This window comes from Marmota marmota, unplaced genomic scaffold, assembly GCF_001458135.2.
Source record: "Marmota marmota marmota unplaced genomic scaffold, marMar, whole genome shotgun sequence".
Lineage (NCBI taxonomy): Eukaryota > Metazoa > Chordata > Mammalia > Rodentia > Sciuridae > Marmota > Marmota marmota.
The window spans coordinates 16,758,412-16,782,035 of record NW_026000005.1 but is presented as its reverse complement, the minus strand read 5'-3'; the positions used below and the strand labels follow the sequence as shown (position 1 = coordinate 16,782,035).

Sequence of the window (23,624 nt, the reverse complement as noted above, 5' to 3'; positions counted from 1 at the left end):
GTGGTCGCAGTTCTGCCTACTTTGCAGGCACAGGCAGCGGCACTGCCCCTCTGCAGGCCTCTGGGGCTGTTCTGCCAGTGGGTCGCAGGTCCGCCTACCTTTCAGGCGCCGGGGGGGGGGCGGCTCTACCCTTCCTCAGGCCACTGGGCCTGTTTTGTCTGTCGGTTGCAGGTCTGGCCTGTTCTGTTGGTGGTCACAGTTCCGTCTACCTTGCAGGCGCGGGGGGAGGGGGCAGCTCTGCCTCTCAGCAGGCCGCTGCTCCTCTTCTGCCGGTGGGTCGCAGGCCCGCCTACCTTGCAGGAGTGATTGGAAGCTCTGCCCCTCCGCGGGCCACTGGGCCTTTTCTATTGGTGGTCACAGTTCCGCCTACCTGGCAGGCGCGGGGGGTGGGGGGCGGCTCTGCCCCTCAGCAGGCCGCTGGGCCTGCTCTGTGGGTGGTCACAGTTCCGTCTACCTTGCCGGCGCAGGGGGAGGGGGCAGCTCTGCCTCTCAGCAGGCCGCTTCTCCTCTTCTGCCCGTGGGTCGCAGGCCCGCCTACCTTGCAGGAGTGATTGGAAGCTCTGCAGCCCTTTTTATTTTGAGACAGGATCTCATTAAGTTTTTAAGGCTGGCCTTGAGCTTGTGATCCTCTTGCCTCAGCCTCCTGAACAGCTGAGATTACAGGTATGAGCTGCCACGCCCAGCTGCTTTTCTGTTTTAACGTTAACAATTGCCTGGCCTTTCTTCTGTGTCAGTAAGTAATGGTACTATCGTTTGGATGAGGAAAGTCCCCCAATGCCCTCGGTATTAAAGACTTAATCCCCAGGTTCTGGGGCTGTTGGGAGGTGATGGAACTTTTAAGAGGTGGAGCCTAGTGGGAGGTCTTCCTGTTATTGGGGGTGTGCCCATGAAGGCAAGAGTGGGACCCTGATCCTTTTCTATCCTTTTGTGTGTGTGGATGTGTCCTAGCCAGGAGGTAAACAACTTTGCTCCACCACAAGTTCCCTGCCATGATGTGCTGCCTCACCATAGAACCAAAAGCAACAGGGCCCACTGACCATGAACAGAAACCTCTACAGATGTAAGCCAAAATAAACCTTTTTTCTCTGTAAACTGATTATCTCAGGTATTTCTTATAATAATGGAAAGTTGACTAACATACTCGGTCTAAACAGGGAGTTACTAAATAATGGCCCATAGGTCAAAACCAGGATGTGCTTAAAAAAAAAAAAATACCAGTTTTATTGAGATGTTGTTGATAAAATTTAGCCTTGTAAACTGTATAATTCAATGTTCTTCAGTGATTCTTTAAACTTACATTAAGTATCACCATTCATTTCAGAAAATGTTTTAATACCTGGTACCCATTAGCAACCCTTGTCTATTTTCTTCTCTCTTCCTGTTCTCTGGTAAAACTAATTACTCTCTATTTCTATGGATTTGCCATTCTGTGCACATCATATACCTGAAATAACATGACTTTTGGTGACTGGCTTCTTTGCATAATGTCTCCAAGATTCACCCATGTTTAGCATGTTTAGCTACTCTATTCCTTTTTATAGTCAAATAATATTAAATCATACAGATATATCACATTTTGTTTACCCATGAATCAGTTGGTGAACATTTGAATTGTTTCTGCTTTTGAGTCATTAAGAATAATGTTGTTATGAATATTTTTGTACAGAATTTTGCATGGACATAAGTTTCCATTTTCTTGTGTGGTTTTGTGACTATATTCATAAACAATGTGGGTATATAGTTTTCTTTTGCGGTCTGTTTCTGGTTTGGGTTTGAAGGTAACACTGGTCTCTTAGAATAAGTTTAGAAATATACATGGTAGCACAGGAATATAGCCTCCCACCTTCCTCCTCCTTCACTGAGGACAGTTATTGCATTTACAGATGGACCCTTAGTCTGCATGACCAAGCTCTGTCTGTACCTTCAGCACCCTTTGCCTGCCTCTCAGGCCTAGGAATGAGTCATTGGAGGCAGAGGCTGCTCTCAAGATAGTAGAACTGGGAAACAGATCCATGTAGGGCTGTGAGTGGGTTCAGGACCTTTCAGTAGGGAATTCCAGCATCTCATGTGTCCAAATAGTTTAAAAGAGGGTGACAGACCTATTTAGTACATCCCCTTTGACCTGTAGGCTCTTTGCCCCATGGGAAAGGGAACAACCTAAGAGGCCCTGGCAATTATCTTCCATTATGGGTCACAGGTCTAAGGCTTCTACTGCCAGCCAGTTCACTCAGTACCTACAAATTAAATATTAGTCTTTCAGAAAAGTAGAGATGTATGCCAACATGATTTTTTGTATTTTTGATAGTAGGGAGGAAAAATACCAGAGACAATCTGAATGTCATTCTAGGCTCTTCCTAGTATGAAAAAAATATGCAGCTCTTAAAAATAATGAATGTAAGAAACATTAAATACAGTTTTTAAAAGCAAGTTTCAGTGAAATGTTTATGGTTACAATTTTAAACAACTTTTTTAATAATCCATGTATATGTTTAGAAGTGTCTCTGTTGTTTGATCATGGACAAAGATAGGGCAGGACTCACCTCATAAGATTCAAAAAAGAAGTATAAGGAATGATGAGGTATTGGTTAAAAGGGAAAATGGACATAGCATAATTCTAAGTGAAAATATAAAACACAGATTATAAAATTCCTTTGTATCACAAAAAGCAATAAAATTTGAATATGTCTATGGACAAAGAATAGAATATAATATCACTATATTAAAATATTGATTTATTAAAGTGATAGAATTGGGCAATTTTGCTATGAATTTTGTTGTTTGTACAATGAAGTGGTGTTTTTTTTTTAAAGAAAAGAGACTGGAATGTACAAATAGAAATTGAGAGGTAAATCAGTCATTCTATTTCCTCTTAGATTAATACTGTTCAATAGAAGCAGCTCCAAGGTCTGTAGCTAAAGAGGAAAGAAAAAAAAATTGGAGATGCTCCAATAAAAATCACAGATATGTAAAGAATTCAAGGATACATCCTTTTAGAAGAATAAAAGGAACTGAACTTAAACAGCTTAAAGTTTTCTTTAAATGTAAAATTTAGAGATCTGAGTCAGTAATTTCTCATATCCTTTTAGATCTGACTATTTTTATTCTTAGACTAGTTCTGTTAGTCAACAGAGTGTCAACCACCTACAGCACCTAGAGTGGTGAACTAGACATATGCAGATATCAAGGAATATCTGACTGCATCATGAGTCCCCATTAATCCACAGTAATAAGAATTTCTTCCAGACAGATAAAGGAGGTATGCCCTTCCTCCACTGAATGAGAAAATAAATAGGCTTTAAACTGTAGCATGACAACTTTAGGATGCTGAACATTATCTGATAAATATGTAGTAAATAGGCAGGTGGTTAATACAAGACTGTAAAGTTCTCTCCCTGTAGACTTTTAGAATTAGGTTGTCACCCATCCTCCAGGATGGCATTAGAGAGATATCAGATAGCACAGAACTCTTTCAAGCTCCAAGTACATTCTCTCTTCATCAGTTTGTTATTCTAGAAGACATTTTCTATCTTTTTGAAACAACGTATAGTCACTGTTAAATTCAGTAGCACCAAAATTTGTCTGTACCCCCAAACAGGAATCAAAACAGACATCCTAGACTCGTCCTTCTCATTTGCTATTCCAGTCTAAACGGTTATGAAGTCCTGTTCCTTCTGTGCCTCCTAAATGTCTTTTGAGTCAAAATCTAATTCCCTTATATGCTACCCCTATTTCTGGGTATCCTATTTCTCATCATAGGATATGTAGATTGTTGTAAGAGCATCCTAGCTAATCTTCTTTTCTGTAATCTTGCTTATTCCTGTTCTTTTTCACAATTGCTGCCCCAAATTATGTTTTTTAAAAGTTAAAGTTCTTTAAATTGAAAAAGCATCTATCACCTCTTCATCTTCATTTCCCATCACCTGTACCTCTCTTCCACCCTAAACTATGACATTATGGAAGGACTGCAGTCCTCCTCACTTATGTATTCCTACACTTCTATGTGTGGGATCTTTTTTTAAAAAAAAAATAACTTTCTTCCTTCCTTCATTCTTTCTTTCTTTCCTTCCTTCTTTCTTTCTTTCTTTCGTGCTGAGTTTCGAACCCAGTGCCTCACATGTGCAAGGCAAGTGCTCTACCACTGAGCCACAACCCCAGCCCTGTGTGGGTTCTTTTCCCCAGTATATTCCTTCTCTCCTTTCTTGCCTATTCAAATCAACTTTTGAGACCCTCTCAAATATTACTTCAAGTATTTCTCAAACTTTGACCTAAAAGCAAAAGACAGAAATAGCTATTTCTTCCTTTTTACGTTCAAGGTAGCTTGTGTGTGCTCCTAGCAATGTAAACTGCTTATTACTTTCTTTGGTAACTACATGATTATATGTGTGAGGGAGCTGAAATATTCTTGTGTTGATGTTCTTCACTCCCTACCTCCCCCCACATGCCACATGCCAAACAGCAGTTTTGGTTGGCCTAATTCTGAATCTTTTCTAGAGTGGAAGAACATAAAACAAGAACATAAAGGGAGAAGAAAAATGCAAGGATCTAGTGAAAATAGCTAAACCTATCAACAAACCAAGAACTTAGAGATAGGGAGTTTTGCCACCAGTACTGGAAAGTGTTTGAGAGGATTAGCATAGAATGGTCTCTGGGTAATTAGCCTCTTAATATAGCAAATTAAACTGAGATCCCTTTTAATATTATTTGAAAAGTACAAATAAATATTGACATAAACTTTTAACTACCATTCAGAAATTAAACTGCTTCCCACAGAGACTAAGCCATGTAAAACCGTAGGTTTTATTTAGGTCACATGTATTACTTGTCTCTTTTTTTAGTCCTTGTTTATTTCTCCAGTAGTGCTAGAGTTTGAATATAAATAGTGGTCTCAAAGGTCCATGTGTTAAAGGCTTGGTCCCTGGGATGGTGCTATGGGGAGATGCTGTTGACAAGGTGGGGCCTTATAGGAGGACCTAGGGTCATTGGGACTGTACTCTTGAAGGTGGTTGTGAGACCCCAATCAGTCAGTGTCTGCTTCTGGCTCATGACAAAAGCAGTTCATTCCTCCAAGTACGCTGCCTTCCTCAGAGGCCCAAAGCAATGGGGTTATCTGATCTTGGACTGCAGTCTCCAGAACTTTGAACCAAACTAAAATGTCTAAATTTATAAGGCATTTGGCTCTCAAGTATTTCATTATAGTAACAGGAAGCTGACTAACACAAGTATTTAAGCACAGTGCCTAAATGTATGAGTGGCACATGTGTAGGAGCATGTTATTTGCAGTCCCTTCTAAGAATATAGCCCAAGTTTCAAAATCATCATTAAAAGGAACATTTCCAGATGTTGTCACTTTGCTGAATACTAAGCACTAGGGTCATTGAGGCCATGCCAGCAGATAGAGGACTGTCTACAGGTTGAATATAGTTAGAGGGGCCTGGGTGAAAGGTCAGGTTGGAAAGACAATAGTCAAAGTGATAAAATTGTGGCAGGATATCTATTAAAGTGGCATCTAAGAGAAAGACAAGACAAAGGCTTAAAAGTAGAGTGAGTTATGAGGTCAGTGGTTACGGAGTCCAAAGATGATATCCAAGTCTAAGGTGCCAAATGAGTGATATGTGTTCAGCAATTTGGGGAGGGGAGACTCTTCAGAAAGTGCCTTCTTTTGGAGACAGTGCAGCTTTTAAAGACTTTGGTTGGGCTGTGCCTCATCCTGCTTCATCCCCCTTCCTACTCACTGGGCAGGGCAGCTCAGAGTATCCAAGGTAAGTTTTATAGTGCCTAAAACTGCTGCTGCCTTAGCACAAATCATGTTAGTATACTAGTGCTGTCTTGGTAGTGACTACATTCTACACTGTCATACACTTGTAGGAAAAACAAAATTTAGTAACAGTTGTTATCTCTAAAGTAAAACTCAGACTCCACAGTATACTTTTCCTGCCAATGGCCCTTTGTGGAACCAGTTACTAGAACCAGCTTCAGTAGGAGCTTTGAGGAACTCCAATGTTTATCAGTCAACCAATTTCATTTTCACATTTGGTCTTTTCTGAATTTCCATAACTACTTTTCCTCTTGAAATTTGAGAGAGAAAACAACATAAAACTGTGAAAATTATTTTTCAGATTCTTGATTTTAGTACTTCTATACATCAAAAGAGTTTCTTTTCCAATACAGATGATGCAAATATAGGATCAGCTTTTTTTTTGGTCATTGTATGAAACTGAGTTCCATATCGTCATCGCATATAATTATTTGTGCAGTTAGAAATTTAAAAGATTTGGCTTGAATCAGTTGCACAGGTATCATGTTTCTGCAAATATTTTCCCTATTTGAGCAGTCCCCAGCCCCTATTTTGAAAAACTTAATATAATTGCACACTTTCTTCTTTTCTTTTAAATAGCCACCCAGGCTATTAATGCTTCAGAACCCAATACCATAGGTCAGCTGCATAACCAGAACGTGAGGGATTAGTTATGAATCAGAATGCGTTTTATCCCAGCTACAGAATGCAAAGGGTTACACTCTGCATGAAGCTACAGGGCTGTAGGTGGGGAAGAGAAAGTGGTCATGGGATATTCCTTGCCTGTCAGCGTTCAGGAGCACTTAGCCTTTATCTTCCTACTGGGAGCAAGGTTACTGGAAATTCTCCTTCCACTTAGAAAATAGAAGACAAGGGTCTTTGCTATGGGAATTAGAGGGAAGTGAGTAATAGTTCTAATTCACTTTGGAATTCTTTCAAAGCATGTGTTATAAGAACACAAATGATTTCTTATATTATTAAACTATGTTCCTGTCGTTGATAACTCTCCAAGTAAAGCCTTTCTTAATCAAGGTTTCTGGATATTGTAAGCCATTAAGTAACTAGAGAATTTTGCCATATCATGAGGGCGAAGCCAACAGTTTGCAAAACCAGCTCTGGTTAAATGACCTTTGTCCTCTTTCCCCATGGTATGCATTAGTATATACTGCCTGCTAGATAAAAGGGAAAGGGAATAAATAAGGTGGAGAGAAAGGCAGGAAAAATCATTTAAAGCACAAACCCCAAAGTTCACATTGAAATGGAGGGGAGAAACCAGGTGTGGTGTAGTGACAAAAGATTTGTGCTTGATAGAATCAAGCCCATTCATATGGGAAGGAAAAATAAATCCTTGGCTGAGTTATAAGAGAGAAATGAAGTCAGGGATTGGAAACAAGAATGAATGTGGAAAGGAATTTGATCATGTTTTGACATGGGCTCTGGGCTGTGCAAAATTAAAGTACCACATTTTTAGACTAATGCTATAGAAGATGACATTATTTCTCTTGTTCCTTTTCCCAGTTTATTTCATCTGTAAAAAAAAATAGTTCTGGGAACCCCAAATTAGCTGATTTCTACTATTAAGCTACTCTTAAGTGAATAACTAATGACAGAGAATATAAATGGCTGGTACTCTCATTTTAGTTGCTACAACTATTTATTTCCAAAGAGAGATTTTTTTTAGACTTCTCCATGAACCTAAGTATGTGTCATAAACTATTTGAACTCTCACCAGTGTTCTTATCAATATCAGTTAAGAGCTCAGTTTCCTGGATTTTTCCTCTTTCAGTTTCTTCCTCCTATCCGCCCCCCTACTTTCTCTATATCAGCTTTTCTCAAAAAGTAATCCACAGATTCTTGATGACCCACAGACTCTTTCTTTTAATGCCTTTTCCATTGATGCTGCCAAGGCAAGTTTTATAGTAGGTAAAACCGCTGGTGTCTTAGCAGCAAGGTCAATGTACTCACCAGAACAGGACTGGCTGCCACACACTTGAAATAAAAAAAATAAATAAAAAGATACGATAAAAAATACTAATTCTATGAAAACTTAGTCCTTGAAGAAGTGATGGCACACATACAGCACTTGTGCTGCTTACTGAAATATGTGGGTTTGAACACTGTTTGCTGGAGTGGCTGATTGAATCAGCTGCTTTTTTCACATATTACTATTTTTACTTAAAAATACAACTGATGAGATGAACTATGGTAATGCAGATGAGAGTATTTAGCAGGCATTTTCCTGGAATTAAATGAAAGCCTTTCACTTGAAGGAAAACAACTGATGATATTTTAAAATGAATTAATAAGTATTATTAAATCTTTCAGTGTTCATTTCTAATAGCATAAACGTCAGTAGGTACAACTCACACAAACAACAACTCTTTGAGGTCCTCAGTGATTTTTTTTTTTTTTAGAGTGTCAAAGGATCCTGAGACCAAAAATTTTGAAAATAGTGGTTTTATAGAAATGTTTCCAAAGTGGGTTCTTCAGAATTTTGGTCCTTGGGAGGCCCTAATTCTACCCTATTCAATATGGTAGCCAGTAGCCACATGAGATTTAAGTTTGCTAAAATTTCAGTTGTGCATGGGCACTGGTCAGTGGCCCAACATAGCTATCAGATGATAGAACATTCCCATCACTAGAATAATGATGCCATGGTCAGGGAAGTTTGCTTACTTCTACCTCTTGTGGATTAACCAGATTCATTAGCGGGCAAAGGTTCTACAAAGTTCTGAGAGGAGAAAATACTGCTTCATTTTGTTTAAACATTTTGAATATAATTTTGAATACAAAATTTTACTTTTCAGATGACACTTAGTCCTATCCTTTGAAGCATACTTGGAAAATGCATTTTTCCAATATTTATATTTTAACTATTTAGTATGAGGTTTCATTATAAGCAAATTTGAGTACCTGCTTTGGATGTTAGTCAGTTTTGCATCACTTTGACCAAAAGACCTGACAACAGCAACGTAGAGGAGGAAAATTTTATTTTGGTTTATGGTTTCAGAGGTTCAGCCTATGGCTGGCCAACTCTATAAGTCTGGATCCAAGGTAAGGCAAAACATCATGGCAGAACGGTGTGACAGAGAAAAGTAGCGCAGGACATGGCAACTAGGAAGCAGACGCCTCCATTCACTAGGGGCAAAATATACCTCCAAAACAACCTCCCAGTTACTTACCTCCTCCAGCCATACCCTATGTGCCTTCCGTGACCGCTCTGTTAATCCTATTGGTGAATTAATCCACTGTTAGGTTAAAGCTCTCATAATCTAGTCATTTCCCCTCAGAATGTTCTTAAGTTTTCTCACATATGAGCTTTGTGTGGATCCCTTATATCTCAACCATAACATGTCGATTGATATAAATAATATATTCAATTATAAAAACCTATCATCAAATTCTGAATTCCATTCCTTGGCTCACCCCCAACTGGAAACTTTGCTCTATTACTGAGTATTCCAGTTCAGATTGCTTTTTTTATTATTTCTGAATTTTCAGTCTAGGTGATATTTACCATCGGATTATATACTTGGGTTTCTTGCACAGAGTCAGAGAGACTATACTCCTGATTAAGAATCTCTGTAACTTCTAAGTATACCCACCAATCAATAATATGTTGCAAGCATTAGGAGTTTTTTAAGTAAATCTTTAATTTTAGAGTAGTTTTAGATATAGAAAAATTGTAAGAGTCACAGAGAGTTCCCATTATATCCCATACCCAGCCTCCCTCGCTACTGTGATTCGTCTTCAAGCTTTACTTTTAAAGTTTCTAATATAAAAAGTAGGTTTATTTATTATTTTCTAAGTTAAAATAATAATATTCAATATGCCACCCCACAAATACAAATCATAGTTCAATAATAATTATGAATGTGAATGACCTAAATTCATCAATTAAAAGACATAGATTGACAGATTGCATTTTTAAAAAGGCCCAACAACATGCTGCCTTCAAGAGACTCATCTCACAGAAAAAGATATCCACAGCCTGAAGGTGAAAAGGTGAGGAAAAACAACACTCACAGGGACCAAGTAAACAAGCAGGCGTTTCTGTCTTCATATCAGATAAAGTGGACTTCAAACCAAAGCTAGTGAAAACGGATAAAGAAGGACATTTAATACTGATTAAGGGAACCATACATCAACAAGACATAACAATCATAAATATATATGTCCCAAACAATGGGGCAGCTATATATATCAAACAAACCCTTTTCAACTACAAGAATCAAATAGATCACAACACGATAATATTGGGTGAGTTTAATACACCTCTCTCACCACCAAATAGATCTTCCAAACAAAAACTAAACAAAGAAAATATAGAACTCAATAATACAATCAATAAGTTAGACTTAATAGACATATATAGAATATTCCATCCAGCAAGGAGCAAATACACTTTCTTCTCAGCAGCACATGGATCCTTCTCCACAATAGACCATATGTTATGCCACAAAGCAAGTCTTAGCAGATACAAAAAAAAAAGAGATACTACCCTACACTCTATCTGACCATAATGTAATGAAATTAGAAATCAATGATAAAATAAATAATGAAGCTACTCCAACTCCTAGGGACTAAATAATATGCTGTTGAAGGACCCATGGATAACAGAAGACATCAGGGAGGAGATAAAAAAAATTCTTAGAGGTAAATGAGAACTCTGATACAACTCATCAAAACCTATGAGACACTATGAAGGCAGTGCTAAGAAGAAAGTTCATTGCATGAAGTTTGTTCATTAAAAGAAGAAAAACTCAACAAATAAACCACCTGATGTTACAGCTCAAAGCCTTAGAAAAAGAGAAACAAACCAACACCAAAAGTTGTAGAAGAAAGGAAATAATTAAAATCAGGGCAGAAATCAATGAAGTTGAAACAAAAGAAATAATTCAGAAAGTTGACAAAACAAAAAGTTAATTCTTTGAAAAAAATAAATAAAATTGACAAACGCTTAGCCATCCTAATGAAAAGAAGGAGAGAGAAAACTCAAATTACTAAAATTTGTGATGAAAAAGGAAATATCATGGAAGACACTATTAAGTACAGAAGACAATTAGAAACTATTTTGAAAATTTATGCACCAGTTAAATAGAAAACCTTGAAGACACCAACAAATTTCTAGAGGCATATGATCAACCCAAACTGAATCAAGAGGAAATACACAATATAAACAGGTCAATTTCAAGCAAGGAAATAGAAGACTCCATTAAAAGCCTACTTAGAGGATCCAGAAAACTTCTAGAATTTATAAATGAGTTCAGCAAACTGTCAGGATTTAAAATCAATAGCCATAAATTAAATGCATTTTTACATATCAGTGATAAATCCTCTGAAAGAGAAATAGGAAAATTACCCATTCATAATAGCCTCAAAACAAATAAAATACATGGGAATCAACTTAACAAAAGAGGTGAAAGACCTCTACAATGAAACTACAGAACACTAAAGAAAGAAATTGAAGAAGACCTTAGAAGATGGAAAGATCTTCCATGCTTTTGGATAGGTAAAATTAATATTGTCAAAATGGCCATACTACCCAAAGCGCTATACAGATTCAATGTGATTCCAATTAAAATCCCAACATCATTCCTTATAGAAAAAGCAATCATGAAATTCATTTGTAAAAATAAGAGACCCTGAATAGCCAAAGCAATCCTTAGTAAGAAGAGTGAAGCAGCAGGCATCACAATACCAGACCTTAAACTAAACTACAAAGCTATAGTAACAAAAACATCATGGTATTGGCACAAAATAGACATGTAGACCAATGGTACAGAATAGAAAACACAGAGAAAAACCCACCTAAATACAGTTATCTCATACTAGACAAAGGAGCCCAAAACATACATTGGAGAAAAGATAGCCTCTTCAACAAATGTTGCTGGGAAAACTGGAAATCTATATGCAGCAAAATGAAACTAAACCCCTACCTCTCACCATGCACAAAATTCAACTCAAAGTGGATCAAGGACCTAGGAATTAGACCAGAGACCCTGCACCTAACAGAGGAAAAAGTAGGCCCAAATCTTCATCACGTCAGATTAGGCCCTGGCTTCCTTAACAAAACTCCTAAAGCACAAGAAATATAGTCAATAATTAATACATGGGATGGATTCAAACTTAAAAGCTTCTTCTCAGCAAAAGAAACAATCAATGAAGTGAAGAGAGAACCTACATGTTAGGAGCAAATTTTTGCCACACTCATGTCAGATAGAGCACTAATTTCCAGGGTATGTAAAGAACTCAATAAACTTAACACCAAAAAACAAACAACCCAATCAATAAATGAGCTGAGGAGCTGAACAGACACTTCTCAGAAGAAGACGTACACTTAATCAATAAATATATGAAAAAATGTTCGACTTCTTTAGTAATTAGAAAAATGCAAATAAAAACTACTCTAAGATTTCATCTCTTACCAGTCAGAATGGCAGTTATCAAGAATACAAACAATAATAAGTGTTGGCAAGGATGTGGGGGAAAAGGCACACTCATACATTGCTGATGGGACTGAAAACTGGTACAACCAATCTGGAAAGCAGTATGGAGATTCCTTGGAAAATTGGGAATGGAACCACCATTTGACCCAGCTATCTCACTCCTTGGTGTATACCAAAAGGACTTTAAAATCAGCATATTATAATGACACAGCCATATCAATGTTTATAGCAGCTCAATTCACAATAGCAAAACTGTGGAAGCAACCTAGGTGCCCTTCAACAGATGAATGGATAAAGAAACTGTGATAAATATGCACAATGAAATATTACTCAGCATTAAAAGAGAATAAAATTATGGCATTTGCAGGTAAACGAATGGAGTTGAAGAATATTATGCTAAGCAAAGTAAGCCAATCCCCAAAATCCAAAGGCTGAATGGTCTCTCAGATAAGTGGTTGCTGATCCATAATGGGGGAGGGCATGGGAAAAATGGAGGAACTTTGATTGGGGCAAAGGGGAGGGTGGGGAGAGGAAGGGATATGGGGGCAGGAAAGATGGTGGAATGTGATGGACGTTATTACCCTAGATACATGTATGACTGCACATATGGTGTGACGCTACATCGTGTACAGATAAATGAAAAGTTGTGCTGCAATTGTGTATAATGAATCAAAATGCATTCTGCTGTCATATATACCTAATTAAAATAAATAGGTTAAAATAAAAAAATAATAATAATATTTGAGCATGTTTCTTTAAACCACACATACGCCTATACCCCACTAGGAAAGCCATTACTCAAGGCTGTCCTGGAGCATACTGAGCCGAGGTTCCAAATCATTAGCTCACAGTCATTTCACTTAAGCCCAACAATCCTTGCACACACTTTTTCTGGTAAGTGAGCAGCTGGGCTGGTGCCTGGTCCCTGAACTGGCCATGCTGGCTAGAAATTATGGGGCCTCCAGAAAATGGGGGTATTGAGACCCGCGGCCTAGACGGGGGTCAGGGAACTAGAGCAGTAAAAATGTGAAGTAAAGCTTCAAAGTGAAAAATTAGCAGTGGAGGACAAGTAAAACAGAGGCAGAAAGCTTAAAAAAAAATCTAGAAGGAAAATCAATGCAGACAAATAGACAACACTGGATGGCTTGTAGATAGATTCATGAGTTAGGAGGGAACAGTTGAGGACACTTACAGTTATGGATGAATTGTGCATCCTCTATAAGAAAATGGTTGATTAAAATAGCATGCATATTGATTTAATTTACACACTGCTTTTTCCTCTCATAAGAGAAATGTATGTATATTCATATTTACATTTATGAATGAATATACAAAAATAATCTGGAAGGATATGCACCAAACTATAGTCAGTGGTTATTTGTGGGAGTAGAAGCAGGGGTTGGGAATAGAATAAGGTAAGATGAAGGGAATGTTTCACTTCATTCTATAGTTCAGTTGTTTACAGAATATAGGAATGTATTACTTAGGTAATTACCTGTGCCTACTAGAAGAAAAAGTAGGTCAAAATCTCCATCCTGTTGGCTTAGGAACTGAATTCTATAACAAGACTCTAAAAGCACAAGAAATAAAATAAAAAATCAGTAAATGGGATTTTATCAAACTAAAAAGCTTCTTCAGAGCAAAGAAAATAATAAAAAACAATGAAGAGAGAGCCTACAAAATGGGAGAAAATCTTTGCCACCTGCACCTCAGATAGAGCATGAATCTCCAGAATATATAAAGAACTCAAAAAATTTAACACCCCCAAAACAAACAACCCAATCAATAAATGAGCAAAGGAATGGAATAGTCACTTCACAAAAGAAGAAATATGGTCAGTCAACAAATGTATGAAAAAATGTTCAACATCACTAGCAATTAGAAAACTGCAAATTAAAACTACACTCAGATTTCATCTCATTCCAGTCAGACTAGCAACTATCAAAGAGTACAAGTAGCAATATAGGCTGGGGTTATAGCTCAACGGTAAAGCGCTTGCCTCCCACATGTGAGGAACTGGGTTTATTCCTCGGTGCCACATAAAAATAAATAAAATAAATAAAGATATTGTGTCCATCTTAAAAAAATACAAATAACAATAAATGTTGGTGAAGATATGAGGGAAAAGGTACACTCATGTTGCTGGTGGGACTGCAAATTTGTGCAATTATCTGGAAAACAGTATGGAGATTCCTCAGAAAACTTGGAATGGAACCACCATTTGACCCAGCTATCCCACTCCTCAGCATATACCCAAAGGACTTAAAATCAGCATACAATAGTGACACAGCCACATCAATGTTCATAGCAGTTTAATTCATAATAGCTAAGCTATGGAACCAACCTAGGTGCCCTTCAACAGATAAATGGATAAAGAAAATGTGGTACATATCAACAATGGAATATTACTCAATCATAAAAAATAATGAAATTATGGCATTTGCTGATAAATGGATGGAACTGGAGGCTTTCATGCTAGGTGAAATAAGCCAATCCCCAAAATCCAAAGGCCAAATGTTTTCTCTGGTAAGTGGATGCTGACTCACAATAGCCAGAGGAGGGAGGAGTGGAGTTTCACTGGATTAGACAAGGGGAGTGGGGGGCAGGGAAGGGGGATGGGAATGGGAAAGACAGTAGAATGAGTTGAACATAACTTTCTTATGTTCATATATGAATATATGATCTGTGTAACTCCATATCATGTACAATCACAAGAATGGAAAGCCATACTCCATGTGTGTATGATATGTCAAGATGCATATACTATCATGCATAACTACAAAGAACAAATTTTTTAAATTCTTTTTTTAAAAAAGAAAACAAAAATAAAAGTAATACAAGTTTTCTATAAAAAAAACAATATTGGGAAATATTGAAAAACATATGGGAAAATTTTCAGGGTGTCCTGGCTAAGAGAAAAAATAAATAGATATTTGTATGTGTATGTGTATGCAAAACATAAAATTCATGTGAAGGTGGTCTCCTACAGCATCATCTTTGGGAGATTAATATTTTATTAAAAAATATTAATTTTTTAAATTAATATTTAGAAAAGGGAACCCCCTTTGCCATAGTTTTTGAAAATATGACTTAAAGTTTATATATTATTCCATTTCATGGATCTGAAATACCATGAGGTATTTCATTTATCTCCTATGGGCAGACATTTAGGTTGTTACAAGTTCGACCTTTGTAGATTGTATATAAACATTTTTGTGGTCAAATATTGAACCACAGGTCTGCCTCAAAATAAATTTCACACTTAAGATAAAGACTAGGATGTGGGAGAGCTGACACTCAGAGTAGAGCCACTCTGTCCTCATCCTGTTACCTTCTCATAGCTTCCAGTGATTGCCCTGTCTCCACAGGACTCATCAGTGTCAACAATGAGGAGCAGCACAGAGATACTGAGCCTCTTGCCAAATTTGATAGACAAGATCAAAATCTTATCTGTTCCATTTCCCCTCTTTTCAGCTAAGACAAAATTGAGACTTTTTTTTCATTTAAGAATTTTGAATAAAACAAAACAATATCTACAAAATGTAATTTTCTGCTGCTAATGGAACTCCTAGCCAAAGATTACCCTTCAGGGTAACTATTATTGAGTCAGTTTAGTCACTTCCTTCCTGACCTGTTACAGATAGTAATTGCCTGGTTCCTCCCAGAACCAGATTCCAGATCTCCTCTGTAGCTCTCAACCTCAGGTGTGCACTCGCCCCACCCCATTCCCCAGGGACTCCAGCTGTAAACGCAGCACTTTTCTACTCTGTTGTAACCATTGGTTTCTTTTTCTTGTCCACTAGGCTAGACAGACTGATGGTGAAGACAGAGGCAGTATCACCTCCATAGCCGCAGTGGTTAGCATGGGACCAGAACCTAATTGATGTAAGTCCTGGATGAATGTGTGAATTAAGCATGAACTAACACATGGATCCATTCATAAATGAATGAATGAGTCAGAAAATCATGACAAGAAGACATGGAACCTATTTTTCCATCTTCAGATCTGAAAAGGGAACATTTTCCTACCTCTGGGTACTTAACATTTACATCTGAATGAGTAGTTTATTTCTCAGGCATGGGTGCTTACAAAATAGGTGTTCATAAGTTGGAGTATGCTGCTGTGCTGAGTACAGTTTGAGTCTGTCCCCTATAGTCTATGTGTTGAAATCTAATCCGTATTGTGAGGTGTGAAGAGGATGGAAATTTAATCCAATTATTGTGTTTACAGGTGTGACCTTTGGGGAAAGGGTGATTAAGTAGGTAAGGCTATCAGGACGGAGCCCTCGGGATCGAATATTGGTGACTCTTTATAAAGAGACGAGAGACCAGAGGAGACACACATACACACACTCACTCCTGCCTCCTGCCATGTGACGCCCTGCACTATTTTGGGATTTTGTCAATAAAAAAAGCCATCACCAGGTAGAAGGACATGATGGGAGGAGAAGGTTGGGGATGTGGGGATAGGAAAGGCAGTAGAATGAAACGGACATATTACTATATGTGTATATGTAACTACATGACGAATATGATTCTGCAACATGTACACTCAAAAAAATGAGAAATTATATCCCATCAATGTAAGATATATCAAAGTGCATAAATGCATTCTACTGTCATGTATAACTAATTAAAACAAAAATTTAGAATTAAAAAAAAAATCACTGAGGACTGGGGTTGTGGCTCAGTGGTAGAACTCTTGCCCAGTATGTGTGAGGCACTGGGTTCGATCCTCAGCACCACATAAATAAAATAAAGGTATTGTGTTCATCTCCAACTTAAAAAAAAAAAAATCATTGGGGTTGGAGATGTAGCTCAGGGTAGAGTACTTGCCTAGTATGTGCAAGGCCTTGTGTTGAAACCCCAGCATCACAACACCACATTTGTGTGTGCTAGCATACGCACGTGCACACAAGCACGCACGCGTGCGCGCGCGCACACACACACAGAGAGTTATTCTTCATGTTTGAAGAGTGAGACGAGGTCATCAGCATAGGTCGGAGCACCATGAGTCCCAGCAGTGTCCATTGCTGGCCTGGATGACCCTTCCTTCAGTCTGCCCATATTCAAGGCAGACTTTGAATGATAAAAATCAGTCTCACCTTGAGTAGACACACAGTGTGCTCAAGATTCAAAGAAGCAGTGTAAATCCCCGTTTATTTCTCATCACCACATTTGGAGGAGCCTGTGAAAGACCAAACAATGCTATGAAATCCTTACACCTGTTACAGTGTCTCACAGCTTACTTCTACCAAGGCCCAGCTTGGTAAGAAGGAGAAACCAATAGAACCGCTTCTGCCCCAGAAATCATGGCAGACTCTAAACACAGCCTTGTTAGTTTAATCTAACGCATGAAATGTTATTCCATGAGGACAATGTTAAGATATTGTTTATTTAGATTAATAAAAGTATGATGAAGAAATTAAAAAAAGAATCACCAGATGCATCCCTCAACTTTAGACGCTCAGACCATGTTCCAATAAAAACCTTTTTTTGTATAACATAAACTGCCTCAAATATTTCATTACAGTAACACAAAACAGCCTGACACAAATGTCTGTATCTTTGAGGAATGTCCTGAAAAATCAAACAAGCATTTCTTTTTTCCTCCCTAAGAACAAAATGGCAGTTATAAGTGAAAATAAGAATATGAGGTAAGGCCTTTATTGACAGGTCTATTTTAAAAATATTTTTTAGTTGTAGTTGGACACAATACCTTTATTTATTTATCTTTATGTGGTGCTGAGGATCAAACCCAGTACCTCACACATGCTAGGTGAGTGCTCTACCACTGAGCCACAACCCCAGCCCCTTAACGGGTCTTTTAGAAACAAGAGACACATTCCCTAATTTAACTAGTCGGTGCTTTGATACAAATGTGGTGAGTATGTAGAGAAACAGGTTATTGGTGGGAGTGCAAACTGGTGCAAACATTTTGGAAGTAATTTGGGAAATATATTAAAAATTATAAATATATATAACATCTTGCCAGGAAATTCAATACCTAGAGGTTAATCTCCCAGAATGCTTACATTAAGCATAAATATGAATATAGAAGGATATTATAGTACTATCTTTAAAAATAAAAAATTGGAAATAACCCAAATGTCCACCAATGGAAAACTGGATAAATAAGTAATGTTTCATCATATTGTGGGATAAGATACAGGACTTTTAAAAAAGGATATAGACCTTTATTTACTGCCTTGCAGAGACATGCAATTTAAATTATTTGGTAATGAAAGTCAAATTGCAGAACATTTACATACATAATTTCAGATTCTAGGAAGAAAATATGTATGTATGGGGAAAGACATTGAGAATATATTGCAAATTTAATAGTGACTACCTCTGGGAGGTAGGAATTGGGGTAGGAGTGTGCCGGGTTTCTGTTCTCGCGACTAAAAGGCTCAGGGTTTACTCCAGTTGAACTGGGATGAATGGGCTGCGCAAAATAACCACATAAGAGACACAAATACCTTTTTCTTTGGGGTCACTGTGATGGCTTCTATGACCTTAAGAGTCCACAGGAAGAGAGAGAGAACGAGAGCACACGCTGACCCCTTTTATTGAGGAGAAGCTATTCAAATGAGGCAAGGGGTCAGGTTTCAGGGGGCTGAGTCTATCTGCATGATGTCCATTGTCAGCAGGTTGACTGACACCTGGGTAGGCCACACCCATGGGCACAGTAAGAGAAGGGGACACACACAAGGCACTTCCATGGAAGATTCTATCCTAAACAGGGCAAGGGGTTATATTACAAAGGAACAGGTGAGCATAGCTTCACCCATGGGGCTGTAGCAAGACACACCCATGCACAAGACACCTACCCTCGAACCCAGGAAGGGTGGGGAAAGCTCTGCCACATTTCTGTGACTGAGCGCCTCAGCACCCAGCCAGGGAGTGTGACTCAGTCAAGTGCAAGTTTGGTCTCCCACAGGAGTGAAAGAGATCTTTGTTATCTTAATTATTTTGTAGTTTAAAAAATTATTTACAACAAATAGATATTACTTTTTAAATAAGCAATTTAGAAAGAAAAACAATAAGCCAGGCACGGTGGGACATGCATATAATCCTAGTGGCTTGGGAGATTGAGGCAGGAGGATCGCCAGTTCCAGGAACCCCAAGAAAATTTAGAAAGACACTGTCTCAAAATATAAAATAAAAATGGCAGGGTGTATCTTGTTGGAAGAGGATTTCAGGGTTCAATCCCCAATACTGTAATAAATTGATTAATTAATTAATAGCCACTTGCTACTATTTCAAGTCATAAACTGAGAATTTACCCATTAGATTTCAGAAAACTTTATCAATTGTAAATATTTCCTTTGAGGTTATTTAAATGATGGAAGAAAATGAGAAAAATACTAGCAATTTCAAAATTTGAGCTACTTGATCTACATTTTGGTCATAGGTACTTGGTACCAACTATCGGGGAAATCATTGCCCTTAGTCTCATGTTGTATTCTTTTTCACAGTAGAATAGAAACTTGCCAATGGGATTGTTCTTAAAGGCAACAAAACTCTGTATCCTCACCCACATAGTGGGTCAGACTTGGTGTTGGTTAGATTTATTTTAGCAGTAACTCTCCCCTAGTAAACCCCTTAGTCTGAGGCCTGCAGTCTGTTTTGTTTGTATTTTGGTTTATTTGTCCTTCAAAATTGCTATATGTTCTCCCTGAAAACATGATTTCTCAATCTGGTTGGGTTGACTCCTTTTCCTGACCATATTTTATGCTTTTGCCTGGCATTTTCTAGAGCTAACATATCAGATTCTTTACAATTTCTATGAAAATTAGCTGCCACTTTTGACTCGGTACCACATCTACCTCTAGACAACTTCAAGTTTCATATTATTCAGATTTATCTGCAAATAACTAAAGCAATCAATACCAACATTTGACTATCAGTCTTGGGCTAGCAGAAGAGTAGATAAAGTGCACTGAACTGTTACTCTGTGCTTTATTGCCATAGCTCTGGGCAGAATCTTCAAGTGCTTTCACTTTATATGCCAGATTGTAGGCCAAACATTTAAAGAACGCTCTATAATGCAATAGGCCATGTCAGCTGAGTCCAGACACTCAGTACAAATATAATCACTAACACCCAATAAGTGTTTGTTCTCATTGACATGTCCCAGTGCTTTATTTTGGTAACAAGGTGGAGCAGAGAAAAGGGGTAATGAGGATGCCAAATGGGTTTTGAGACCCTAAAGCTCCAGAAAAAAAAAACAATTTTCATGAAGAAGCCTTGCTTTGGGGCTCAAATGTCTAAAGGTAGCATAGAATTGAGGAGGGCATTTTCCCCCGCCTCCATATAGAATCCAGCATTGTTCTGGCACATAAGATCTGAGGCTTTAGGGACATTAGAAGATAGTGTTCTTAGCACTTTCTCAGTCTGGTGTTTCATGTGGACTTTCTTTGCGGAGGCAAGGGTAAAAAAAAAAAAAAAAAATTCTTCCAGCCATTTTCCAGCAGTGAATGTTGACAAATGAGAACAGGAGCAGACAAGGAAAAATAATATGGATGCCCCAAGAGAGCCAGGGGAGATACCTGTAAGACTCTGCTGTATCCCTTCATACAACAGGTGATAGGTACACCCTTGGAGTTCCTCTGCATGGAGTAAGAGCTGGCTGTGACATAAAGCTAAGAAAAGAAGGTGGTGAAAAAAAAACACATTACACAGTAATTTCAGAAAGCCGGAGTGGGACAGCTCTTCAAACGTAGGGGTCGAGCTGTCTGCATTTGCTTTATTATATATTGGGAAACTTCAAAGGTTTTCCATAGAATGTTCTTCTCCAAATAAGGTAGGAGGTGGGCTGTCCGGACCCAATGGGTTATGCCCAATTCTGGAGCTATGAGAGCTGTCCCACTAGTGGAATGAGGGCAGAAATCTCTTGCCTTGGGCAGTCTACACACGGGAATGCTGGGGTCGTTCCCAAGGGGAGACCTAAGTCCCCCATGGCTCGGTACTGAGTAAAAGACCATTCAAGTAGCTTCACAGGTGGCTCCCCACAGTGCTCAGTACAGATTTAATGGGGGCGACGGCCAGTTTCTCATTGTGGGGGTTCTTCTTCCTGCCGAGGAGGGTGTAAGCCACCCAAAAACCTAAAGTCTCAAATAATTAGTGAAGAACAAAACACAAATAGTAGAAATATATTTACATGAAGCAGAGCCCCTGATGGATGTAGTCCACATTGGTGCTGGAATTAAACAAAGGAAAGATGGCTCTAGTGATTTATTTAAGGGGGGTACATTAATAGCAGGGATAAGGTTTCAAGGGTGGAGTCTTGCTTCCTTATGTCTTGCAGTCAGCAGGTTGATTGACATCTTGGTAGGTCACACCCATCTCAGGTGCTGTGTGGGCCACAGCAGAGCGGGATAGAAATTTGCACTGTCCCTGGGCAATTGACCAGAGAAAATGTCCACTGGTCATTCCCAGACACCAGATGTTTCTATCCACTAGGCTTCAATGCGTGGTGACCCACACACAGTCCATGAATGGCTCATGACACATTATTTGAATGGGTGAATGATTCCATGTAGGGATGAAAGCTGAAATATGGCTTTGTAAAAAGTATGACCACATTTGTTTCTACTGTAAACACAGGTGATAACTAGAAATATTTTCTAAATCACAATTAGTGAAATAATTTATTAACTAGGTGACCTGCAGGCTATTTATTTATTTATAGCAGGAGTAACATTTATAAATAGGGTTGTATCCACTGAGGTTAGATTTTTCTATATGCAATAGGATTTGTAACCCAAGACTGAAATTATCCTGTTTTTTTTTAAACATAGACAATATATTTAGAGACAAAAATTCTGCAGATACAATATGATTTACTGAGCATTTATATCTTCTTCCTGGATTAATTGAAACTGAAGCCAAATGTGGGATCACTTAAGATTATGAGTGCAAAGATGTAGATTCTGAATAGAGTCTGTTCAGTTATAACTAATGAGCTCCCTTCTAGTTTTCTCAGACCTGACTTATCATACAATTTTATGTTTGCATTTTAAATTTTGTTTCTAGATGAGATCTGGACTAAAGAGGAGAAGGAAGGAAAAAAGGTAGATTGTATTTGGCTTTGAAGGTCAGGCAGTCAATTTGGCAGCCGGGCTTATATAACCTTTAACTTCTCCTAATTAGAAATGGTCTATGTACCTGACTCTCCCTATGATGCCAATTTGCCACAGAATCTGCTTGTAGCCTCCTTGTGAGAAGTCAATTTGAAACCTTACCCAACAAAAATAACAAAAGCTCTAGTTCCTGAAATAAGTTATCCTCCCCGACTTATTGTTAGGCGGGAGTTTTAACCCAACTTCATTTTAAACTTATTCATCTTGATTAATATACTCCCCATTCAATCACACCCCCCCCCGTTCTTCTACAAATAGATCAAACTTCCTTCAACCTTCAGAAAGAAGCCAATCAGAGAGGAAATAGTTTTTTCTCTCGCTGCTGTCAGAAAGTAACTTTTTTTTATATCCACTTTCAGATAAATGTCTAAAAATCTTCTTTGTAATTGTTATTATCAGATAATAGCACATTTTTTTTTTCATGTAGACTTTCTTAGCAGAGGCAATGGTCAAAAATTTCTTCCAGTCATTTGCCAGCAGTAAATGTGGACAAATGTGAACTGGGGCAGACAAGCAAAAATACTATGGATGCTACAAAAGGGCCAATTTAATTAACAATTAAGTTGACATCCTGTTGAATAATGGTTGTGATAAATTAATCAAGTATCTTTAGAACAAGAAAATGGAAAGTAAAGGGAGATTTCAACTCATATTTTAAAACTTGAGGCTCAATTTATTTTAATATAAAATTTCAGGATAATGTGCTGCAGAGTGAATGTGTCCATGTGTGTTAGTTTTTCATCGCTATGACCAAAATACCTGAAAAGAACAACTTAGAGGAGGAAATAGTTTCAATCCATGGTTGGCAAGACTATAAGGCAGAAATATCATGGCAGAAGCAGGAAGAGGAAGAAACTGTAAGTTCATGGAGGCCAGGAGGCAAAGAGTAGAAGGGACCAGGAACATGATAAACTCTTCTAGGGAACACACCCAGTGACCTACTTCCTCCAACTTAGGTCCCACTTCCCAATAATCCATTTAAACTATTAATCCATCAAATGGATTAATCCACTGATGAGGTTAGAGCCCTTATGTTTCAATAATTTCCTAAAAGCTTCAACATAGAACATTGCTGCACTGGGGACAAAAACATAATCATGGTTGTATGGCTTCATTGCTATGGGCCTCTGATGAGGCAGAGCAACATGGTAGAGAGGGCATGGTGGAGCAGAGCAGCTCACCTCATGGCACCTGGGAAACAGCGAGGAAGGGTCAGGGGACAAGATACAGTTC

At 38.2% G+C, this 23,624-nt stretch overlaps 1 protein-coding gene across 1 annotated transcript in view; it reads left to right on the top strand.

Moving 5' to 3' along the window:
- The window catches only part of Ankrd44 (ankyrin repeat domain 44), a 329,913-nt gene that overhangs the window by 298,147 nt on the left and 8,142 nt on the right, over positions 1 to 23,624 (top strand). The window contains exon 28 of the transcript XR_007349421.1: positions 16,047 to 16,128. The gene's annotated coding sequence lies outside the window, so the exon portion shown is untranslated. The remainder of the gene's footprint in view (positions 1 to 16,046; positions 16,129 to 23,624) is intronic.